Raw genomic sequence first — 25,114 nt, 5'->3', positions numbered from 1 at the left:
TTCAGTATGACAATGGGAAATTTGGGGGACTTGGCCATTCAGGGGCATATTCAGCCTCATGGTGCATTTTGATAGTGATTTTTAGATGCAGAGATGGGACCCACAATAAGGCAGGGAGCATGTTTCTGAGCGAGGGCTTCCTGCTCTACATGCATAGCCAATACTAGAGCAGTGGCTTTTGAGAAAAGAAAGAGCTTTATTTTGAGATCTATAGACAAGGAGACAAAGCTCTCAAATTTGTCTCCCCAGTCTAGGGTTGGGGTGAAATTTAAAGGGTTAGGGGAATTTCAAATGTAGAAGCTGACTGGCTATTCTTAAATTAGTTGGTATAAGCTACTCCTGAGTCTGGAAGTCAGGTTTTCCTTATTAAAGGACTTCTCACTTCTTAAAATGCTCTGGTGGCAATATTTCTCTTCTTTGAGTTCTGTAGACCAAATATTTTTGGTTCTGGGGTCATTCTGGAACCAAACCATCAGATGGATACCTGTCTTGCACACACGCAGTCTGTGAAGTAACTCAAGGTTTGATAAATCAACAACCTATTTAAAGAAGCAACACCAGGCTCAGTTTGTGCTGCTTCAATTAATTGGCAACCTATTTAAAGGGGCAAAACCCGTTCAAGCTGGTGTGGTTTCGAGAGGGGAACGGTAGAGTGAGGTCAGGATGCTGGTGGCTCTCTAGTTTGCTGCTTTGTACTAGGTTGGTGCTGAATGTCCTTCACTAGGTAAAACATGCCAGAATTTGGGAGCTGGGGTGGGTGGAGTGGGGTGGGGGTGGGTTGAGAGAATGACAAACACACCTTTAATTGGTTTGGAAAGCATTTGGTTGGATTAACTTGCTTCAAAATGCCTTAAGAGAGCCAACCACAAAGATGAGTTGAGGCCAATTTAATTTCTCCCTAATAAATAGAGCTAGGAGTGTTGACGACATGCATCAGGGGAGAAACCAACCTTCATGGTTCCTTCTCAAGATGCTTATGCGGGAGATTGTGGGACAGGAGGGGAAACTGGGCTCAGAGCTTGGTGCTGAGAGCTCTACTTCCTCCTCCCGGCTGTTAATAGTAGTTTCTGGCTGATCCTGTGGCTCTAGCTGCCTATTTTGGATTTGGCCGAGACTCGCTTGGGCAGGCTTTGTGCCGCCTCTGCCTGTTTGTGTGAGAATGCGACACATGGACCCAGCAGTCAGCTAGGTGCCAACCATGTAATCTGACACCATATGTTCTGAAGTCAGGAGAGAATGGAGCAGCGTTTTTTTTTTTTTTTTTTCTTTTACTTTTGGAAGTAGGTTAATTACTTTCATTTATGTTTTCAGCTCTAAGGGTCATAGATCCTATATTATTCCTGACATATTTAGGTGGTCATTTATGACCAAAATTATTAAGTGCTGAACTATACTATCTATGAGATGGCGCAAAGAGCTTATTCTCAGAATGAGACCACAGCTCAAAAAGATGTTCCCTTAGGAAGCGTGTTCTTCATTGGTAGTGCTTTTAAAAAATGGATGTAAAGTGCTATTTTGAGGGGAAATCAGTGTTGTTCTTTTTATCGGCATCCTCCTTTGTCGAGATACTGGTTTGCTTGTGACACTTAACCAGTTTTCCAGGAGATGTTGGTGGATGGAGCCAGCCGTGTGTTTGCTGCTTTCTGTTCTTGAAGTAAAAAAGCCGTTTCGATGGAAAAATGAAGTTTATTCGATTCAGGGCATTTAACCAATACAAGCTAATGACAGTCTTTGGCATGGCTCATATTTGTTGAGAGTTCTGTCAGTGCCAAAAAGGTGCTGCGGTGTTTGCCTGCAGTATCTTAATTCAATCCTTGAACAGCTTAGGTGACAGCAACTCTTAATAATTGTGTCTTACTGTTAGGAAATGGGATGTGCCAGTTGTCCTGCATTAACCTCTCCAGACATGTACCTTATTCTGTTCACCTGTTTTGTGCCTAGAAGGCTGACAGATAGCAATCACATCCACCACTCACTCCCCTGCCCTCTGGCTTACTTTGGGGTTTGGCCAGTGAAGATCCCTGATGGGGAAATTAGAGGGAAACAGGGGGTAGAGTGGACTAGAACAAGGGAGATTGGATAGGAATCCAACCCCTTCATCTGAGTAGGCTACTAAGCATCTCTACTCAAATTTTTGTCTATGAAACAGAGATAATTCTACCTACTCCTTGGGTAGTGGTGAGGAGGACTGGGTTAAATGATGAATGAAACAATAGTAGCTAGAGTTCTCCATTGTGAAGGCATGCTCTGCTTTTTCCTTTGCATTTTGCAATGTAGTCATCTGTGGGAGTGATACTTTTCCTAGGACAGCCTGTTCGCTAAAATGACAGGTGTCCACACCCTGCCCAGATCCCCTAGGCCCACCTGGGAGTCCCCTGCATGCAGTGCATGACTGTCACAGCTACCTGTGTTTATGCCTGAGTGTGCTTTGTCCTCAAGCAATGAGAAATGTGAGTGTTGCCACTGGTTCCTGTACTAAGAAAAATTCTTGTATTTCACATTCTTATAAAATTCACAAAAAAACCTTGAATTTTGTCAAATGCCTTCTCAGTATACATGGTTCATATGATTTCCCCCTTCAACTTATTAGCAAAGTCTCCTCAGGTTGAACTCTCCCTGTAGGGCTAGAACCTTATTCAAATTGGTTATTTGGTTATGTTTGCTAATACTCTATTTATTTTTGCTTCCGTGTTTGTAAGTGAAATCAGTCTGTAGTTTTTAATGCAATCTTCACCTGATTCAGGTATTAATGTTATTCTTGGCTTACAAAGGGAATTGGGAAGGTTTTTATTCTTTTCCTGTTTTCTGGAACAAGTTGAGTAGCCTGGGATTATATCTTCTTTGAAAGTCCAGTTTCTGTATGAAATCGTATAGGTCTGCTACTTGGTTTGTTGTTTTGTTTTGTGATAGGCCCTTGATAACTTCCTTTTTCTCCCCTAGGAAATTCATCTGTTAAAACTTTGTCAACTGGGATCGGTTTGGTGAGTTGTATTTTGTTAAACTTACCCATTTATATAGGTTTTCAAATGTACTGCACAAAATTACATGACATACTTTCCAATAATGTTTTTTAGTTTTTTGTTTACCGTTTATTTGGATATTTGTACCCCCCTTCTTTTTTGACAAGTGAGCTAGTGGATTGCCTATTTTGTTGATTTCTTAAAAGAACAGCTTTTTGATTTCTTAAAAGAACAGCTTTTTGATTTATTTTGTCTTTGTTCTTCTAAAGTGTTAGCTTTTGCTATTTATTTCCTTCCTTCTATTTGTCTATTTTTTATTTTAGACAAAAAATGTTAAGTTACTGTAGCTTTATAATATGTATAAGAAAAATTATTCTGCATTTAGTTTTTTTTCCCCCCAGATTTTTCTGGGTTATTTGCACTTGTTTATGAATAGTCTCCCAAAAGAAACTTTTACAATTGTTTGTCAAATTTTACTGAGATTGTGTTGATTATTTTTAGATTTATTGGGGGAAAAAGAATATTTTTACCATACTGAATCTCCTTATTCAGGAACAAGTTATGTGTCTTCATTCTTTCTTTGTACCTCTCAGTAATTTTATTTTCATATATGTCACACCAGACTTTTGCTATATTTATTTCAAGTTTTAGGCTTAATTTTTTTTTTTTTTTTGCTTGTGTGAATGGGATTTTTTTCTTTTTACATTCTGTGAGTATTTATTGTTAGTTATAAGAGCAGTATTGATTTTTGTGTATTTTATAATTGGCTGATTTATTAATGCTTTTTTGTTTCTATTTTGTTGTTCTTTTGTGTTTTCCAAGTGTTTAAGCATCTCATATGCAAATAGTGATAACTGTGCATTCATGTTCCAATAGCTGTATCTCTTATTTTGTTAATTTTTACACATTCTAGCTGGCACTTTTAGAACAATATTAAATAACAAATGTGAAAGAATGCCCCTATGTCATATTGCTGATTTTACTGGGAATACTTCTAGTGTTTCAGTAGTTAGCATGATTTTTAGTGTTGAGGGATATGTATATCTTTTTTCAAAAAGTAAGTTTTTTAAGAGATGGATTTGAATTTTATTAAATGCTTTTGACAGTTTTCTTGGTGATTATATTTTTCTCCTTTGACCTATTTATATGAGGAATTTCATTAATGGGTTTTCTAAGATTGAAATACTTTTGAATTCCTGGAATGAATCAATTTGCATAATGTACTGCTGGATTCTCATTGTGGAGATTTTATAGAGAGACTTTTACATTAATATTTTTAAGGTTAGGTTGGTTTGCATGTTTTTTTATCTTGTAATAATTTACTTAAAAAATTTAATTCTTAATGGATTTCTAATGGTCTATCATGTGGATATGCCACAAATTAATGTCACAAATGGTTCCTTTATATAGGCATTTGTGTTGTTACGATTTTCAACACTGTAAAAAAAGCAGCAATGAATATTCTTATTATTCCCTCCTCCTTGTGTTGCCACTCATTTACCACTTCTTAAGAGAACAACTTTCTAACCCCTTTGTCAGAGATGGGTTTTCTAATTACATGCAATTGTCTTTTCTTTACAGTACTTTTTTATATCTATAATTTACATTGTCTGTGTGTTTAGTTGATGGTCATCTATTTTCTGTATTAGATGGTAAGTGCCGTGAAGTCAGGGAGCATGTCTAATATTACATCACAACATTCTTCAATGAGCTCAGTGCTTTGCATATAGTGTATAGCTTGAGTTCAGTAAATATTTTCTGAATAATGATTTACCTTCTATTTGCATGCATTGGCTTCTAAGAAAGGTAGGCCTGTTACATAAAAGGAAATTTTACATATAATTTTATGACTGTGTATGTGAAGATAACAAATGTGTTGGTTGAAGCAGGGTGAGAACTGAATTGTTTTCATCATAGAGGAGAGAGGAGCTTGACATGATGGAGAAGGAATGGACAGGAGTTAGAAAGGCCTGTGAGAGGGAAGCTGAGAGCAGAGTCAGAAGCTTTAGAGAAGAGATTTTTCACATACATTGGGAGTTCCTGTCATGGCTCAGCAGTAACTAAGTTGACTAGTATCCATGAAGACTTGGATTCAATCCCTGGCCTGGCTCAGTGGGTTAAGAATCTGGCATTGTCATGAGCGTCAATGTGGGTTGCAGACGTGGCTCAGATCTGCTGTGGCTGTGGCAGCTCCGATTCGACCCCTAGCCTTGGAACTTCATATACTGCTGGTGCAGCCTTAAAAAGAAGAAAAGAAAAAGAAAAAAAAAAAAGATTTTTCACATATAATGGAATCCTCTGTAACTCTGAAGCAAGATTATTCAAATTGTCAAATGCTTAGTCCAAAGTGATTACTTAGGAAAATCAGTTTTTTGTGACACTAAGGACAGGGTCATCCAGCACATCCAAAAACACCACTGAGCTTCACCAAGAAACTAAATTAAGTTTAAAAGGAACAAAATAAAGCCCTGCGTATAGAATAAAAAAACACATCAGTTGCCCAAGTAGAGTTTTAGGAGAGATCCGACTTGATAATATTCTCTTTGAAAATGTGGGTAATTATCTGAATACAAAGTATGACTATTTATGTGATCAGTATTAAAACCAAACAGTAAATTAATAGGAGGACAGGCTCCTGTTCAAGGTAGACTGTAATTCTACTTCACTGTATTGGTCAGATTGCTTTGAAAGTACCGGTTTCCATTTTTTTTTTTTTTTCCCACTGTACAGCAAGGGGATCAAGTTATCCTTACATGTATACATTACAATTACATTTTTTTCCCCACCCTTTGTTCTGTTGCAACATGAGTATCTAGACAAAGTTCTCAATGCTACTCAGCAAGATCTCCTTGTAAATCTATTCTAAGTTGTGTCTGATAAGCCCAAGCTCCCGATCCCTCCCCCTCCCTCCCCCTCCCTCCCCCTCCCATCAGGTAGCCACAAGTCTTTTCTCCAAGTCCATGATTTTCTTTTCTGAGGAGATGTTCATTTGTGCTGGATATTAGATTCCAGTTATAAGTGATATCATATGGTATTTGTCTTTGTCCTTCTGGCTCATTTCACTCAGTATGAGATTCTCTAGTTCCATCCATGTTGCTGCAAAGGGCATAATGTCATTCTTTTTTATGGCTGAGTAGTATTCCATTGTGTATATATACCACCTCTTCCGAATCCAATCATCTGTCGATGGACATTTGGGTTGTTTCCATGTCCTGGCTATTGTGAATAGGGCTGCAATGAACATGCGGGTGCATGTGTCTCTTTTAAGTCCGGGTAGATGCCCAAGAGTGGGATTGCGGGGTCACATGGAAGTTCTATGTATAGATTTCTAAGGTATCTCCAAACTGTTCTCCATAGTGGCTGTACCAGTTGACATTCCCACCAACAGTGCAGGAGGGTTCCCTTTTCTCCACAGCCCCTCCAGCACTTGTTATTTGTGGATTTATTAATGATGGCCATTCTGACTGGTGTGAGGTGGTATCTCGTGGTAGTTTTGATTTGCACTTCTCTTATAATCAGCGATGTTGAGCATTTTTTCATGTGTTTGTTGGCCACCTGTATATCTTCTTTGGAGAAATGTCTATTCAGGTCTTTTGCCCATTTTCCCATTGATTGATTGGCTTTTTTGCTGTTGGGTTGTATAAGTTGCTTATATATTCTAGAGATTAAGCCTTTGTCGGTTGCATCATTTGAAACTATTTTCTCCCATTCTGTAAGTTGTCTTTTTGTTTTCTTTTTGGTTTCCTTTGCTGTGCAAAAGCTTTTCAGTTTGATGAGGTCCCATGGGTTTATTTTTGCTCTAATTTCTATTGCTTTGGGAGACTGACCTCAGAAGATATTCATGATGTTGATGTCAGAGAGTGTTTTGCCTATGTTTTCTTCTAGGAGTTTGATGGTGTCCTGTCGTATATTTAAGTCTTTCAGCCATTTGGAGTTTATTTTTGTGCATGGTGTGAGGGTGTGTTCTAGTCTCATTGCTTTGCATGCAGCTGTCCAGGTTTCCCAGCAATGCTTGCTGAATAGACTTTCCTTTTCCCATTTTATGTTTTTGCCTCCTTTGTCAAAGATTAATTGACCATAGGTGTCAGGGTTTATTTCCGGATTCTCTATTCTGTTCCATTGGTCTGTCTGTCTCTTTTGATACCAGTACCACACTGTTTTGATGACTGTGGCTTTGTAGTATTTCTTGAAGTCTGGGAGAGTGATGCCTCCTGCTTGGTTTTTGTTTCTCAGGATTGCTTTGGCGATTCTGGGTCTTTTGTGGTTCCATATAAATGTTTGGATTGTTTGTTCTAGTTCTGTGAAAAATGTCATGGGTAATTTGATAGGGATTGCACTGAATCTGTAGATTGCTTTGGGTAGTATGGCCATTTTTACAATACTGATTTTTTCCAATCCATGAATATGGAATATCTTTCCATTTCTTTACATCTTCTTTGATTTCTTTGATTAAAGTTTTATAGTTCTCGGCATATAGGTCCTTCACCTCCTTGGTCAGGTGTATTCCGAGGTATTTGATTTTGTGAGGTGCAATTTTAAAAGGTATCATATTTTTGTATTCCTTTTCTAATGTTTCATTGCTGGCATACAGAAATGCAACTGACTTCTGAATGTTAATCTTATATCCTGCTACTTTGCTGAATTTATTAATCAGTTCAAGTAGTTTTGGGGTTGAGTCCTTAGGGTTTTCTATGTATAGTATCATGTCATCTGCATACAGTGACAGTTTGATCTCTTCTCTTCCTACATGGATGCCTTTTATTTCTTTTGTTTGTCTAATTGCTGTGGCTAGGATTTCCAAAACTATGTTGAAGAGCAGTGGTGAGAGTGGGCATCCCTGTCTTGTTCCAGATTTGAGTGAGAAGGCTTTCAGTTTTTCCCCATTGAGTATTATATTTGCTGTGGGTTTATCATAAATGGCTTTGATTATATTCAGGAATGCTCCCTCTATACCCACTTTGGTGAGAGTCTTGATCATGAATGGATATTGGACTTTGTCAAATGCTTTTTCTGCGTCTATTGAGATGATCATATGATTTTTGACTTTTTTTTTGTTAATGTGGTGTATGATGCTGATTGATTTGCGTTTGTTGAACCATCCTTGTGAACCTGGGATGAACCCTACCTGGTCATGGTGTATAATTTTTTTAATATGTTGTTGGATTCGGTTGGCTAAGATTTTGTTGAGAATTTTTGCGTCTATATTCATCAACGATATTGGGCGATAGTTTTCTTTTTTGGTGGTATCTCTGCCTGGTTTTGGAATGAGGGTGATGGTGGCATCATAGAATGTCTTTTGGAGTATTCCTTCTTCTTCAACCTTTTGAAAGAGTTTAAGGAGGATGGGCACCAATTCCTCTGTGAAGCCATCTGGTCCTGGACTTTTATTTGTAGGGAGTGATTTTATGACATCTTCAATTTCATTTCTAGTGATTGGTCTGTTCAGTTGGTCTGTTTCTTCTTGATTCAGTTTTGGCAGGCTGTAAGATTCTAGAAAATTGTCCATTTCTTCCAGATTGTCAAACTTGTTGCCGTATAGTTGTTCATAGTATTCTCTTATGGTTTTTTGTATTTCTGCTGTATCCGTTGTGATTTCTTCTTTTTCACTTATAATTTTGGTTATTTGGGTTCTTTCTCTCCTCTTTTTAGTGAGTCTGGCCAGGGGTTTGTCAATTTTGTTTACCTTTTCAAAGAACCAGCTCTTGGTTTTATTAATTTTCTCTATTGTTTTTTGAGTCTCTATTTTATTGATTTCTTCTTTGATCTTTATAATTTCCTCCCTTCTGCTGACTTTGGGTCTTTTTTGTTCTTCTTTTTCTAATTCGTTTAGGTGGAGGGTTAAGTTGTCAGTTTGGGATCTTCTTTTTTGAGAAAGGCCTGGATTGCTATAAATTTCCCTTTGAGCACTGCTTTCGCAGCATCCCATAGATTTTGAGAGGTTGTGTCTTCATTATCATTTGCTTCAAGGTAGTTTTTAATTTCCTTCTTGATTTCCTCATTGACCCATTGGTTTTTTAGTAGCATGTTGTTTAGTCTCCATGGAGTAGGTTTTTTTCTCTTTGCTTTTCCCATGGTTGATTTCTAATTTCATGGCATTGTGGTCAGAGAAGATACTTGAGATAATTTCTATGCTCCTAAATTTATTGAGGTTAGTTTTGTATCCCAATATGTGGTCGATTCTTGAGAATGTTCCATGAGCATTTGAGAAGAATGTTTATTCTGATTTTTTTGGATGTAGTTTCCTGAAGATATCAATGAAGTCTAACTTTGCTATTGTTTCCTTTAGGATCTCTGTTGCTTTATTGGTTTTCTGTCTAGAGGATCTGTCCATTGATGTGAGAGGCGTATTAAGTTCTCCTACTATGATTGTATTCTCATCAATATATCCCTTTATATCTGTTAATATTTGATGTATGTATCTGGGTGCTCCTGTATTTGGGGCATATATGTTGACGATAGTAACATCCTCTCCTTGGATGGATCCCTTAATCATTAAGTAGTGTCCTTCTTTGTCTTTCTTTATGTCTTTTGTTTTAAAGTCTGTTTTGTCTGATATGAGCGTTGCGACTCCTGCTTTTCTGTCATGTCTATTGGCGTGAAATATTTTTCCCCACCCTTTCACTTTCAATCTATATGTATCTTTTGTCCTAAGGTGAGTTTCTTGTAGGCAGCATATTGAAGGTTTTTGCCTTTTTATCCACTCAGCCACTCTGTGTCTTTTGATTGGGGCATTCAGTCCATTGACATTTAAGGTGATAATTGATAGATAATTATTTATTGCCATTTTGAACCTTGTTTTCCTGTTGATTCTATGGTTTTCCATTCTTCCTTTCTTTTTTTTTTTTTTTTTGGTTGGATGATCTCCTCCTGTTATTATCTGCTTGAGTGTATTTTTTTTTTCATTTTTTGCAAATGGAATATTTGGTTTTGGCTTGTGGTTGCCCTGTTTTTTAAGTATGCTAACCCCTTCCCATAATTGTGTGTTTTAGCCTGATGGTCCTGTAAGTTTAAATACTTCATTACTATATTAAAATTAAGAAGAAAAACATACTAACAAACAAACAAAAAGGGTTATTTATTTCCTAACATCCCTTGCCCGCATTTTGTGGTTTTGATGACTTTTTTTTTCTTTTTAATTTTATTTTGTTTGAAGCATGTTCATGGTTAAATCTGTATGCTGGCTTATTTGAATGACTGCTCTCTGATTGTGGTTTCCTCAGTCCTAGTTCTTCCTCTTCTTCTTCTTTTTTTTTTCTTTTCTTTTTTCTTCCCTTTCCTTCCTTTCTTTTTGGTTTAGAGAAGCCCTTTCAATATTTCCTTTAACCTGGGTTTTGTGTTGCTGTATTCTTTAAGTTTTTGTTTGTTGGAAAAACTTTTTATTTCCCCTTCTATCTTAAATGATATTCTTGCTGGATAGAATATTCTAGGTTGCATATTTTTTCCTTTTAGCACTTTAAATATCTCTTGCCATTCCCTCCTGGCCTGTAGTGTTTCTGTAGAGAAATAAGCTGATAATCTTATGGGGGTTCCCTTGTAGGTAACATTCTGCTTTTCTCTTGCTGCCTTTAGGATCCTCTCTTTATCACTAACTTTTGCCATTTTTATTATGATGTGTCTTGGTGTGGGTCTGTTTGGGTTCAGTTTGTTTGGGGCCCTCTGTGCTCCTTGTATCTTGAACCCAGTATCCTTTAGATTTGGGAAGTTTCCAGCGATAATTTCTTCAAATATATTTTCCATTCCCTTATCTTTTTCTACTCCTTCTGGAATTCCTATTATGCGTAGATTGGCCCGCTTTATATTATCCCATAGGTCTCTTATATTGCTTTCCTGTTTTTTGATTCAGTTTTCTGTCTGCTGACCGGATTGAGTGATTTCCATTATTCTATCTTCCATATCACTGATTCGTTCTTCTGCATTGTTCATTCTGGTTTTTACTGCCCTTAGTTCAGTTTGCATCTCTGCAAATGAATGTTCTAGTTTTTCTTGGCTCCTCCTTATATTTTCTAGTTCCTTTCTGAGGGTATCTGCATTACTGTTCATATCTTCTCTTAATTCCTTCAGTATTTTCACTATTTCTCTTTTGAACTCCAGGTCTGTCTGACTGCAGAGATCTGTTTCATTGTTGACTGTTTTAGGTGAGTTCTCCTGTTGGTTTGACTGGGGGTGGTTTCTCAGCTTCTTCATCTTGTTGTTTTCTTTCTCCTGAGGGAGTTGTACTCTCCATGACCAGGCAGTGTTTGCCTTGTCACTGCCGTGGAATGTTTCCTGAGGGCTGGCGTTGTTGGTCAATCTGTTTTGAGGCAGTGTGGCTTCTCTGGAGTGTTGATGGGGCTGACAGGGTCTCTTTGAAGCAAAGGAGGACTTCCTGAGGGCAGACAGGACTGGGAGGTCCACACCACGATGGTAGCAGATTTCACTTTGTCAGGCAGCACTTGCTCTGGTGTTTTTAGGCTGTGGGATTCTTGCAGGGGGTTGGCAGTGTTGGGCACCTGTTCTTCAGGAGTGCATCACCCCCTGGGGGCTGGAGCAGCTATCTGGGTCACTGAGAACCTAAGAGGCTCTTCCCTAGGGCAGCCCAACTCAGAAGGACGGCCTGAGAATGCAGGTGGATCTTGTCGCAGTCTGGCCAAGCTTGTTGCAGCTTTTCTGGGCTGCAGGGGCTCCTCCAGGGGGCTGGTGGTGCTGAGCGGCTATTCCACGGGAGTGGGGCACCCCCTGGGGGCTTGGGCAGGTAGCAGGGCCACGGAAAACCCAAGAGGCTCCTCCCCGGGGTAGCCCGACTCAGAAAAACCATCTGAGAATTAGGCCGATCTATTCACGGCCTGGCTAGGCTTGTTCTAGCTTTTCTGGGCTGCAGGTCTTTTCTCAGGGGCTGGTGGTGTTTGGTGCTGCTCTGCGGAAGTGTAGCCCCTCCAAAGGGCAAGCAGGCCTGTGCAGGGACAGCCCCTGCGGTGGTAGGCTTCAGGCAATTGTTGAGGCCAGCCCTCCCGGATGGCAGGCAGCCCCAGGTCTGGCGAGTGTGTAGAGGGTGGCGGGGGTGGGGGGAGGGGGTGCACTGGGAAGCACAGCTTTCTGCTAGCCAGCGGGCCTGTAAGCTTGCTGTGGCGTGGGGGGTATTCTATGGGGATCCACCCCTTCTTCTCTCCCCTCCCCAGCACAGGCGCAGACCAGGCTCTTCTCCCAGGTTCCCTCTGATGTGGCTTTCCACTTCCCCGCCCCTAGAGTATTGCTCCCTTCCTCTGGGACAGCTTTGTTTTCTAGTCTCCCAGGCAGTCTCTGCCCCTTCAAACTTGACAGACTGGTTTCTAGACCTCCCAAGCAGTCTCTGCTCCGCCCCGCCCCCCCAGCCCTTTCTCGGGGACTAACCTCTGGACTCAGTGCCCAGCCCCCACCCCGGCGTCTCAATTTTTGGTGACTGTGCCCATAATTCAGATGGTCCGTTCAGTTCTTGATTGGCTTTTCAGTACTCCAACTTACTGCTACGCTCTTCTCTGCATCTGGAGATTCCTCCGGTTCGTTTGATCTTTCCCCTGAGTAGGTGACTTTCCAGGGTGCGGGATCCCTTTCTCCTCCTCAGTTCCCTTTCGGGAGCGCCCGTCCCGCTTGGATTCACCTTCTCTCACTCTCCTCTTTTCTCCCGTTCTGCCCAGTAATGTCACGAACTTCTTGCCATTATTGGAGTTTAGGTTCCTCTGCCAGCGATTGGTTGCTGTTCTGTGCGAGTCATTTATTCTGTAGATGTGTTGTTTTTGTTGTGTTTGTGGGAGAGGGCGAGCGTGTCCCCCTACTCCTCCGCCATCTTGTCCTCCCCTCCTGTTTGAATTTTTTAAGCTTTGTCATTGGCAAATGCCATAGCACCCAGCATGCTGCCTAGTAGGAAGACTTTGGGAATCCCTGGCCTAAACGTCGTGTTTGAGGGGAATAGGAGTGTTTTATCTCAAAAGGAGAAAATTTGCAGGACACTTGATTGATGTCCTCAAATATGTTGACAGATTGCTGGTTGAAGTGGGTTATACCCTGTTCTATGGTCCGCAGAAGATAGAGTTGAAAAATGGCCAATAGTATAGGGCAGGAGATGGAGACTGAGTATGTGGAAAAGCTTTATGTTTAAACTAGGATGTGCTGCTTTTGGAAGAAGAAGCTTTCTAGCTTGAGGATTCCAGCAGAGGCTGCATGACCATCTGTAGGAGAGATTGTAGAGATGTCTGCATTGGTTGGGTCAGACTACCTAACTCTCTCCATCTTTTCCAAGACGAGAACATCTCTGAAAAAGGCTGGCTGCCTCACTCCTTGTGCTTTTCATTGTTACCATTTTCGTATGAGCTTTACTCTTCAGGCTATAAGCTCTGCGAAGATGAGGACCATACCATGTTGTTCACACTGAATTAGCAGGGTCCAACATAGGCTTTGTGGCCAATACTTACTTGGTGAAGTGAAATGAACATTTGCCACCCTAAGTAGTTAAGGCCACTGTGGAAGTTTAGCCAGTGGAGCAGAGGAAAATAATAAAGTGGACTGGCTCAGTTGATTTTTGTCTCTGCCTGGGCCCCATCCTTAATATGTCAGTTATATATATATTGAGCCAATAGGAGACTCAAAGTTTTATCAAAGGATAAAACTTTTGCCAGTTTTATCTTTTAAGATGTAGACTTGCATTTCTCCATTCATGAGGTAATGGAGAAACAGTATGGTGGAGGGCTTAAGAGTACAGTTCCTGGAGTTGGACAACCTCGCATTATTTTCACAGGGTTACTGTGAGGAGTGTGTGTGTGTGGTGTGAGTGTGTGTGTGTAAACTGTTGTTAAAATTGTTATAAGTTCTTTTTTTCTTAAGTAAGCTTTTGGAAAACATAGTGCACATAGTATGCCTTTGAATAATATGTGTGATGATGAATTCTCTCCTAATATATAAGGAACTTTCGAAGAAGCCTTCTAAAATTTTACACATCACCATTTGTATACACAATAGAGAGACACAGGCAGGATCTGAATCTCTGTTTTGCTGTAAGCCATTCCTCTCTCTGAGACATCAGTAACATGGAGTTGAAAGTACCAGTCTTGATTACCTTAAGAGTGAAGTGAGCTGAAATATGTGATGGGGTCTTAATAACTGTGTAGCTTAAAATTCATAACTTTAGTTCTATTATGGCTTATGTCTTCAGCACTCCCACTCCTTTGTAGTAGGACCTGACTGAGCTGCTAGTTTGCAGGGGAAGGATTCTCCTGTCCTTCCAGCTTTAGCTCTTTTCCTTCTCATAATCCCTTCCTGGAGGAGGAAGGGAGGGAATACTTCCTCTTGGCTTTGGCACTATCAGGATGCTCAGGCGTCAAGTCCTAGATCAAAAAGAAAAATTGCTATTTTGATTTCCTTGTTCTTCCATGCCATTTCTTTCTCAGTCCCTCTCAAAATTTCCCCAGCTCTCCTGTGGCATAAAGCGAGTCAGAATAGCAAATGAAACATGCAGAAGACATAAATTCTAGGCATAAAATATATATCAAATATACATCTATCAATTGGCTTTATGCTATCTGAGCTGCCCCCAGGGTGTCAGTGGATCAGGTGAATGGATTTCTGCCACTGTGGGTAATTCCATAAGGTAATAGGGCGGGCCTTAATGCAGTGGAGAGGCAATATTCTCCCAGTTATAGATCATGGTTTAAAGGGGAATTTGTATATTTTGATTTTGCGAGTCAATGAAGTTGAATCCCCAAGGCACTCTCAGAGCTCAGGTTTTCTGAAGCTGTGGAGAGGAGCTGGCTCAAAGCCAGGAATGCAGCCTGAAGATGATGAAGCTAACCTCCACTCCAGATGCCTGGTCCAGAAAGGTCCAGTCCTATGACCTCTGACAAAGCTCAGAATAAGAAAAAATTACCATATAAATACTATTTTACATTTAATTGGCCAAGTTAATTCTCACACCAAATAGTGAATTTGTGTAGCTAAATGGGGAAAAAAATTCAAGCTATTTGATTGACAGACAACACCCAACCAGAAAGTCCCATCACTTAGCTCTGTGATAATATAGTTTTATGATGATGCAGTAAGAGAGAGAAGAAAGAGATGAAGAAGGATGTACAAAGAATAGCCAATACTTAATATTTTATTTTACTATTGCTTAGCATTTCCATACACTGACTAATACTTTCTACAACCCTAGGAGGTAGTAATTATGATTATCATTCACGTTTTATAGTTGAGGAAATTAAGGCATTGAGAGGTTAACAACTTGCCCAAGGACCACCTAGTTAATGGTAGAGTGGGGATCTGAATGCTTTCTCAACCGCTATACCATACTGCCCCAAGGAGGGAAGGTTTTTCCTTTTTGGGGAATGGATTTCTAGGCTCCAGGAGGTCTGAGGACTTAGGTTAAGAAAAGTTTGATTGGAAATGGGAGTATTAGAACTGTGCCTGGAAGGAAGTTAGTTAAGTCCTAAACATACCAATACACTTAAGAATGGTTCCACAGCTCTGAAATGAGTGGGAGGTCGAAACTACTTCAACCTTACTTAAGATACAATCTCTGTTAGTGAATTCCACATTTGGACCTGAGCCCTAGCAGTGTTGTTGGAGATCTGATGACTTGGCTTAGATTTAAGAGATTTGGAGATTGAAAAAATAGGGCCTTCAAGGATGCATACTTTAATTTGATTATTGAGGTAGAGCCATGCTAAACATTTCCCATTACTGGGGAGTCCCAAGTCCAGTACATATGATGCACATGATAAGCAGGATACAACAGATGAGTATCTCATATCCAACTCCTTCTTATTAACAGGAACTCAATTTTAATCATGTAGTCACTCCTCCCACTGTGTCCCTTACTTCAGACACAGCTGATCTCAATTCCAGATCCCGGAAGGGGGGGGGGCGCCTGATCGGCTTTAGTAATCTAATGTCTCTAGCCTGTGATTGGTTCAACAATGGGTGTATAACTGGATACTGGCCAATGAGAATTGAGAGGGGAGGAGGGGGGTAGGTTGAGGTGTCTGCGTCAATTTTCTTCTAAGATAAATTCTCAGAAAGAGATTGTTTTTTTCTTTGCTCTGGAAGTAGCTGTGTTTGTGTAGTGATAACTGTACATAGTTCACAGTGTTTTAATAAGTGTCTCAAAGACCCAACTAAAAGCAGCTCCACATAAACATACAAAATATGGTTATTTTATAATTGATCACATAACAAGAATCTGAGAGGTAGGCCAGTTCCAAGGTTGGTTAATTCCAGGGGTGCAAGTTTTCTTCCGTCTTTCTATATACTTTGTGTTGGTAGGGTTCTTTGTGGTGACTAGACGACTGTAGCAGCTCCAGGAATCATCTCACACATAAAAGTGTCCAGAGGTAGGAAAGGGGCCAAGTTCCTGATGTGTATCACTTTATGTGAGTGTGGAAAACATCCCTTAGGGCCAAGGCAGATTTCCTCTTAAATTACCAAGAATTGTTACATGTGCATTCTTCAAACAATTGTGGGAAGATAAAAGGGATGACCATAATTAGTGCAGGTAATTACCATCCACATTTAGAAAGATGAAATGAAGCATACACATATGTGATACCTAAACAAAACTGGGCTTCTTTCAGAAAGGAAGAAGTGGAGGAGTATGACTATTGGGTACAACCATTGTAGGCTACCAGTTTGAATGAAGCCAACCCCAAGGATGACAGGATAGACAGATGCAAGTATCTGAGTCCTTGATGACATAATGAGCTGCCGAATCAAACCAAACAAGAAATCTGCACAACTACGTAAGGGCTTGCTCTTAGGTGCTATAAGTCCCTTATTGGTAAATGTGTTTGTCCGAGGTTTTTGTAATTTACAATTGAGATCACTAAACCCAGATACAAGGTGCTTAATAAATACTTGGTAAATGAATGAAGGAATGAAGAAATGGATGAATTTGAAGTTTATGTTCTAAGGGTGAAAGTCTTTTATTATACGTGACTTGAGGATGGGCAAATTTTAAAAAAGCTAGGATAAGTCAGATATTGGTATACTGAAGAAGACATAATAAATTATTTTGAAAAGACATGTTTATCTTACAAAATTGTTCTTTAAAAAATTATAGCATATATACTTTTTTGCCAACCCCTGTGGTGACTGGGGTTGCAGGTGGAGCCCACTCACAGGCCCCCAGTGGTGGCAAGCCACACCTCCCCCTGGCCTCTTAGAGCACCGCTGCAGTCTGTCCCTGCCACCTGTAGATCATGCAAGAGGCACCATGTGGCACTTAGCCCCCTGATGCCCTTAGCCCACACAAGAGGTGCCTGGCCACTGGTAGCCTGCACAAGAAGTACCCAGTCTCCCCTAAACAAGCAAGAGGCTTCTCACTGCCCGTAGCCTGCGCCAGAGCTGCCCTGCCCTCTGAGAGCCTGCGGGCATGTGCACTCTCTGGTGTAGGGAGTTTCCTAAGGCAGTCCACCCCTCCTCTTCTCACCCTCCCCAACAATGGCGCCTTGACTCTCCTGTGGGTCCCTCTTTCTTCTGGGTTCCCTCAAAAAAGAATGTATACATGTATGTGTAACTGGGTCACCATGCTGTACAGTAGAAAATTGGCAGAACACTGTAAACCAGCTATAATGGAAAAAAAATCATTATATATATATAAAAAAATTGAGCATATATGTGGTGGTTATGATGGACAGAAAATTTCTGAAAATAACCAGGCTGCTTCTAGATGAATACAAGGTGGGCAAATTAGGTAGATATACTTGGAAAGTACTTAGTGAAACATTTATCAAATATTATTTAGGTGCTTAATATGTACCAGGCATTACGGTCGGCCTCGGGGTATAACAAAGATCAAGGTCAATGGGGTCTTGGCATTTCTCTACCATACCCATTTCTTGTAAACCCTCTTGACTTAGAGGAGGCCCCTACTTGCTTTTTAAGTGCTAGAGGGAGAAATCAGAAGTGGTGATACAAATGTCTGGACATAAGTCAGAAAGACAGTCTTCTCTAATTGGCTCATTTCACTCTTCTGAAGAAGGCCAAGGTGAGCCAAGAAATCCATGAGCATTGAGTTCACTATAGATTTTCAGAAGATTACTTACCACAGAACATGAGAATTGGAAGGGACCCTAAAGGGCATGTAGTTATAATTTCACATTTAAAAACTATAGCCATTTCTTTGGAATCTCCACCAAGAGCTACTTTCTGAAATTTGGATCTGGACCTGGGGTGTGCATGATGTTTATCATTCTTCTAATTGCAGGGAGCAAAAAAAGTTAACTTTTTTTAAAATTAAATTTGAACTGTCACATACATAGAGAAAAGGGCAGTAATCATATAGCTCTATTTATTATCCCAAAATGAAACAACAGAAAATGGGTTGTGAGTTTTCAGAGTAAACCTACTTGTGTAATGAGTATCCAGAGGCCTCCTTCATGCCCTGACCCACTAATTAAAGGCATCATTATCCCAGCTTGTGATGCCAGCCATCGGTTTTGCCTATTTTTGAACTTAATGTAAGTAGAATCACATGGTATGTAAGCCCTTGTGCCTGCTTTCTTTCTGTAAATGCAGTGTGTGTGTGTGTAAGAGATTTATCCATATCGTTGCATGAGTCAGTGGTTTGTTCATATTCATGGCTGTGTCGTTTGTCATTGTATGACCAGATTATGATTTCTCTCTCCATTCTCTGTTGATGAATAGTTGCGTTGTTTCCAGTTTTGTCTGTTAATCTCAGTGCTTCTACGAATGTTCTTGTGCCTGCCTTTTGGTGAACACACTCAGGATTGGAATTGCTGGGTCATAGGAATGCATGTTTTGGCATCAGTCAGTGCTGTCAAGCAGTTTGCCCAAGTGGTTCTCCAGTCTAGAAAAATTAAGTTTAACTTTTTAAAGAACGAGACCCAGTGGAACATGAGAAGCCCCAATGAAAGTGATGCTATATTTGGGCCTGAAGCATAAGATGCATCCACTTAAAAATTCATTTGTTAGACATATATTGATCGAATACTTACTATGTGCTCCAGGCTTGAAAGTTTTGGGGACCTCATCAACTAATGGAGAGAGAATTTAAACATAGAATCCCATTGATAACTCTAAATTTACCAATGGTGATAAATGCTATGAAGGAAAAGGAGAGAATGCCATAAACCCAATAGGCTAATGCCTTCCCCTCCTTTTTTTCCTTCTGGAAGAGAAGGGGAAAAAAGCAGCTTACCTCTAACTGTAATAGCCTTAATTGTGAACCAGCTTCTAAGCTGTCAGATTGCAACCTAATTAATCACCAAAGGTGGTATGAAATTAATGAATTGCTTTGGTGCTCTTTTAGTAGTATAAATCTTTGATTTAATGATTGCTGCTCTCTGATTCATACCGTACTACCCCGGTGATCAATATGCGTGATGAATGGCTGATTTTCAAGAACCACCCACTTAGTAATGCTCCCTTACATGTACAGTGCATGTATATATAAATTAGTACCCAAGACAGACTTTTGACAGAGCAGCAGAGGGTGAGGTAATATTGTGGTTTGAGGAGGAGGGGCAGAAATGGAGGAAATGAATGGAATTTGCTGATACAAGTTGGGAGGAAATTTTCAGGAAGGGCAAAATAAAGCATTTATTGAGAGAATTCTCTTCTTGTTGCTATTTGCTCAGTGTCTCTTGGCTGAAGTCTTTTTGTTCAAAGGTCTGACATTACTTTGGAGGAGACTTATTATCCACAGCTCCTTCAGTTGAAAAAGTCATTGGAGTATAAGAGTTATGTGTAATTGACCAGCTACAGATTCCTTTGTTTCATTTCAAAGTGCCCATTGCTGTGTAGGCATGAGGGTGGGAAATTGACTGTGGTTTGCCGTGGTCCTGGAAGACCTGTTTTGTGGTTTGCCCATTAAATCCAGAACTCTTTACTGAATACCTGCCATATTTCAAGCCCCAAGCTAGGTACTAGAAATATACAGGTGAGGAAGACTGGGATCCACCTTCAGGGATCCTTTGTCTAGAAGGATCTGTGGAGCTGCTAGAATCTTCTTTTAGTCTGGTGGATACTCTTCATGTACTTTACTTCATGTACTTCACTCTGGTGTTGTTGAGATACCTGGTTTCCAGTTTCAGAAAATTATCTTTAGGTCTCTCCGTCTCCATTCTTTTCATGCACACATATATTTTGTGGTTCAGTTTCCTCATCTGTCGTCTTTCTCACTCACCTTTATTTGGGAAAGCCAGATGTGTGCAATGTAACTGTGAAACAGTGAGAGGAATTCTGATGTGAGTTGTACAGAAACCAATCTCTTTATTGCCATGTTGTAAATAGGACAACAACTTGAATAGTGAAGAATTAATATGAATGTAAGGTGTTTTGAATTCCCAGTGACTTTTTATCTGGAAGACCTAATCCAAGAAATGTGGAAAGATTTCTTGTTGTATCATTGTTTTTGTTAGCAAGAAGTTGGAAAATTTTCAAGGCCCATCATTGGAATTGTGGCCAAACATGATGAAATGATTCAGAATGATCACGTAGATCTCTGTTGACATGAAAGTAAGTTCACATCCTATTATTGAATAGTTTTAAAAAGGTTAAGGAAAATGATGTGTAGTTATGAGCACGGGCACACAATAGGTATTTGGTAAATGCTTACTTAATAAACTAATACCTGGATGTTGGTAGCTGTTCACTACTTGCCTATGAGCAATAAGAGCTCTGGAATGATGCTCCCTAAAATGTTAACAGTTGTTATCTTGGCATAGCGAAATTTCAAGTGAAAAAAAAGCGTTTGAAAGATGTGTTCTAAAGAACAGTATTCTGAAGAAGAACATTTTCCATCTGTTCAAAAGGAGGCTGGAAACCCCTCTTCTCTGGGATTTGATCTTTCTCACTATGCAAGAGAATTAAGAAAAGCAACTCCTGGGCAAGCAATGGAGTCTCTTTTTACAAGGCCTGGGGGGCTGATTCTATCACGGCTCCCCCCCCTGGAGAAATCTTAGCAATTCTGCATGTGTCCTCCTGGGAGCTGGTTGCCTCTCCCTCTCCTGAAGCCAGGGGATTCTCACATTTATTACTATTGTGGCTTTTCTTCCCCTTACCCGTCTCACCTGGGTAGATAGCTTGTTTCATCTGGCACCCAGTAGAGCTCTGCTGAGCCGAGGGCCTGTCTTTCCCACCAATCCTCATCCAATTAATTGATAAAAAATTAATAATTTAATTTTAGTTATGGGAATTACATACCATTCTTCGAACTCCCTCTTCACCAAGCATCCCGGAGTTGTCTCATACAGACATACACCTGAAGCAAGAGGAAGGAAAATTTTCTTTAATTTTAAGTGGATTTGGCCACTTGAGCATCTTTGATTGGAGGGCAGGCAAAAGAACAGGAGGCACAGAGCAAAAACGGTCCCTCTAGAAATCAAGAGGTTGAGAAGAAATTGCTAGGGTAAAAAAATCCCATTTGTTCCCTCTGTGCCGGTGGATATTTTTGGGACTTTTGCCAACCTACTTACTTATTTTAACCCTGAACTGCAAAGATGTGACACAGCTCCATTGATTTTTTGGATTCATTTAAAAATATGAGCTCTGAATTCAGACAGTCTTCACTAGTTATGGGACCTTTGACTTCAGTGTTTTCATGTGGAAAATAGAACTAATAAGACAGCCTGCCTAACAGGGTTGTTGTCGCTATCAGTGAGATAATGCACTTAGAGCACCTAGCCCAGTATCTGAGCCATTTTGCAAGGGCTCACAGTTTTAGATATAATAGTGATTATTATTTCTGCAAGTCAGAATTAGTGACTAATAAACTTTAGCTCAGCCCCTATTTAAATAAAGTGCCGAAGACATTATTTCTTTCTAAATTAAAGTTAGTCTAGGAAGGAAGATTTTCTTGAAAAAATTTGCTACTTAAGACAGTGATATAACATGATTGTAATGGTTAATCAACAGTTTTCAAGCCTGCTCAGTTGTCTTAGAAACCCTATTTCAAGCAACATAGAAATCATGGATTATTTCTAGTTATCCGAGTGTACCCTCTGTGAAAGGGTCTTTCAACAGCAATTTGAATTGCTACAAGTTTTTAAATACCATTTTATTAAATAGGTTCTTTAAAGCAGATGTTTACTTAAAAAAAAGAATGGACCTTTACCTATTTCAAACAAATCAATGTTGAGTGGAATTGGTAGTTGAGACCGTATTAAAATGATATGAGAGGAGTTCCCGTCACGGCTCAGTGGGAACTAATCTGACTAGTATCCATGAGGATGTAGGTTCGATCCCTGGCATCATTGCCTGGGTTAAGGATCGATGTTGCCGTGAGCTGTGGTGTAAGTTGTGGCCAGCGGCTACAGCTCCTATTTGACCCCTAGCCTGGGAATCTCCATATGCCATGGGTGTGGCCCTAAAAAGACAAAGATGATGTGAGGATTTGAATTAAAGTCTTGGGTTTTATTCATGTAAATGTCATAGTTTGAAAAGCCATGAAATAAATTGTATCTTATATCCCTTTTATTCTATAGTGAAGCCATAGAGATTAGTTTCTGCTCGCTTATCTTGTTATCACACTCGAAGCATTCATAGCTGGTGTGTAGAATAGGTGCACATTGAATGGAATGATGGACCAAAGTTTGTGTGAACATAATATTTGTAAGGCTGGCCAAGGGGAAGATGGTGTTAAACATGAACATTTTTTTGTCATGCCGCTTGAACCTCTTACAAAGATAATAAAATCCTTGGGCTCACTATGTGTTTTGTATTTATTTTGTGTACTTCTGACAACATCTAAGATGGAAGATACTCAATAAATACTTACTGAATTGAACCAAAGTAAGTAGAGGGAGGCAAAAGTAAAATAGGCTGCTATTGATCTTAAACTGGGCAAGCAATTGCTCTGATTTCAGCTCTTCAATAGAATTTTTTGAGCCTTCTCAGCTTTGGGTACATGGAAGCAAAAGTTAATTACCCATGGAAAACTGGTCATATCAAGAGTCTCATCTCTCTAACTTTGTGCACAAAGAATTGTGGCTTATTTAAGAAGGTCAACCCTTGACACAAAGTTCGAATTTTATTTTCGACTGCCCTATTTTCTTAGGCCCCACTTTCAGCTGTGAGAGGATCCTGGAAGAGTTATCTGTGTAGTTAGATTTACCAAGCTTCACCCCAAATGCAGATAGAGGAGAACTTGCGGGGAACGTTTGCTACCCTTCCAGATGGAGGTTCCTGTGCCTGTAAAGCAGAATGAAGCTACAAGTTCAGCTTCCTAGGCCAGGCTGATGCTGACTCAGGGACACCTAACCTCATCTCTCGTCTCTGGGTGATGGGTGGGCTTACCTAGGCATCTCAAAGCTTTGTCGCTAGAAGGCAACCTAGGGAACTGGTAGAGGGAGGACTCGAAGGAGGATTCATGGGAGTGGGATCATTGAGCAGTGGTTGTAAAGAGGGAATCATTGAGCAGTGGTTTTAAGGAGGGAGACTACCCCAAATCCCATAAGAAAAGCCATATTCTGTGTAACAGGGAGAGGTCCTTTCATTCATGAAAAGTAGCTGAGAATAGGCAGACACTGGGAACAAAGAACCTTGGAAGTCAGGCCTTCAGGATGTTTCTGTCTCCTGCTAAGAGTTAGATGAGGGTGAAGAGGCTACCAAAGTGGATTCCAGCAGCTGAGTGTATCCAGCCTCTTGAGCAGGACAAAGCTTGCCAGCCAGGGTAGCCTTCATGACAGCTGCAAAAGCAATGGCTACATAAACTTTCTCAAGGGGGGGAGAAAGCGGAATGTGAGAGACGTTTTTGCAGTAAGAAAAACATAATAAATCCAAGAGCTACACAGAGCCTGGGGGTTTTTATGACCACAGCCAGGCATGAAGGAATGACTGAACTTAACTCAAGCTGTTAATTACCTGGGTGAGATCAAAAGCCTAAGTAAGAGAATATATTTATGATGTACCTTACAGGATATGCTTCAACTTCTTACTTTTTTTCATTAATTGGTTTGATTAAATAGATTTAAAGAGCCTGGGCAGAGCCTTTTAAATCATATTCCATATTGATCTAATGAAATAGTCAATAAATTTACTAACATAGCCCCTTTGCTTTGTACAGTCTGGAGGGAAATGCTTCACTGAATGGTTATAACTCAACTCCAAACCTTACTGCTATTCCCACAGTGACTCATAGAGAGCAGGAGAATGCTGGGAAAATCTTTTAGGCCATTTGTAGGAATGCTTGAATAAGTGGTTTAACACCTGTTCACAGACTTCTCAACACTCTCCATTCCCCCACTCCCAGCCCTTTGGTACTTCATGGGGGATTTGATTTGAGCTGACCAGTGTCGGGTGCTTTGCAAATTGTATGCATCATGTACCAGATTTACTAATGGATGCTGCTATCTGTTCTAGCCCTGATTCTGGGGCTTCAAGACTCCAGTCTTTAGAGTGTTTGACTTAAATTTACTCATCCATGACTAAACGAGTCTCTTAAATACAATAAAACGTGCCCAGGTAAATAACAAATCTATGATGAAAATTTTCTAAATCAATAAATCTTGACTAAATAATGCTAAACTCTCCTAAAGTAGCTTCTTTTGTGTCCCTTTTCCAACCTCCCAGAGCGGTGAAGAGAACCTGGATGCTAGAGAACACATGGATAAGGTGCATATGATGTGATTTTTCAGACACTGGTATTTCAAGTATTTCTTCCATTGAGTGTGGGGGGAATGGAGCAAGATTTTGCACTCACCTTACAGTTCCTAATCCCAAGGGAAGGCCTAAAAGCAACATTCTTAGGGACACAGTTTCCTTGGGCTGTGGGTGTCAAGTTAGCAAGAGGTAGCTAAATTAACTTTGAAATCCCTTGATGCACTTATATAGGGACTGTATTACTAGTTCTGTGCTTACAACCCTGCAAGTAATTTCGGGGTAGCTTCAAGTGTGAGAACCACTGCAAAAAGGAACAGGAACAAAGTCATCCTATCCTTAAAATGGCCCTCAAATTCTTAGTTAGGACTGGGGCATAGGTTGGAGTTCCCAAAGCAGTCCTGAGCCTTTAGGCTTTAGTTGACCCTGTTTTAATAGAAAGCCTTTCTAACTTAAATGCGATATTAGAGAGTTGTTTCTGATTGTGAAGCTTAAACCCAGACGTCTCATCCTAGATGACTTGGGGCAGGGAAGAGTGGGTGACTTTAGGCTCTCAAATCTGTAAGCCGACATTACATCAGGCCTTGGTGCAGCTT

At 40.2% G+C, this 25,114-nt stretch overlaps 1 long non-coding RNA gene across 3 annotated transcripts in view; it reads left to right on the top strand.

The window, feature by feature from the left end:
* Positions 459 to 25,114, top strand: part of LOC106506547 — a 443,286-nt gene continuing 418,630 nt past the window's right edge. The window contains exons 1-2 of one of the 3 annotated variants that reach the window (XR_002339520.1): positions 459 to 724; positions 2,941 to 2,981. This is a non-coding gene — a long non-coding RNA (uncharacterized LOC106506547). The remainder of the gene's footprint in view (positions 725 to 2,940; positions 2,982 to 25,114) is intronic. The other 2 variants (XR_002339518.1, XR_002339519.1) reach the window with 2 other exon arrangements.

This window comes from Sus scrofa, chromosome 16 (assembly GCF_000003025.6).
Source record: "Sus scrofa isolate TJ Tabasco breed Duroc chromosome 16, Sscrofa11.1, whole genome shotgun sequence".
Classification (NCBI taxonomy): Eukaryota; Metazoa; Chordata; class Mammalia; order Artiodactyla; family Suidae; genus Sus; species Sus scrofa.
The sequence above is the reverse complement of the archived record's forward strand: the minus strand, read 5'-3'. Positions and strand labels throughout refer to the sequence as shown.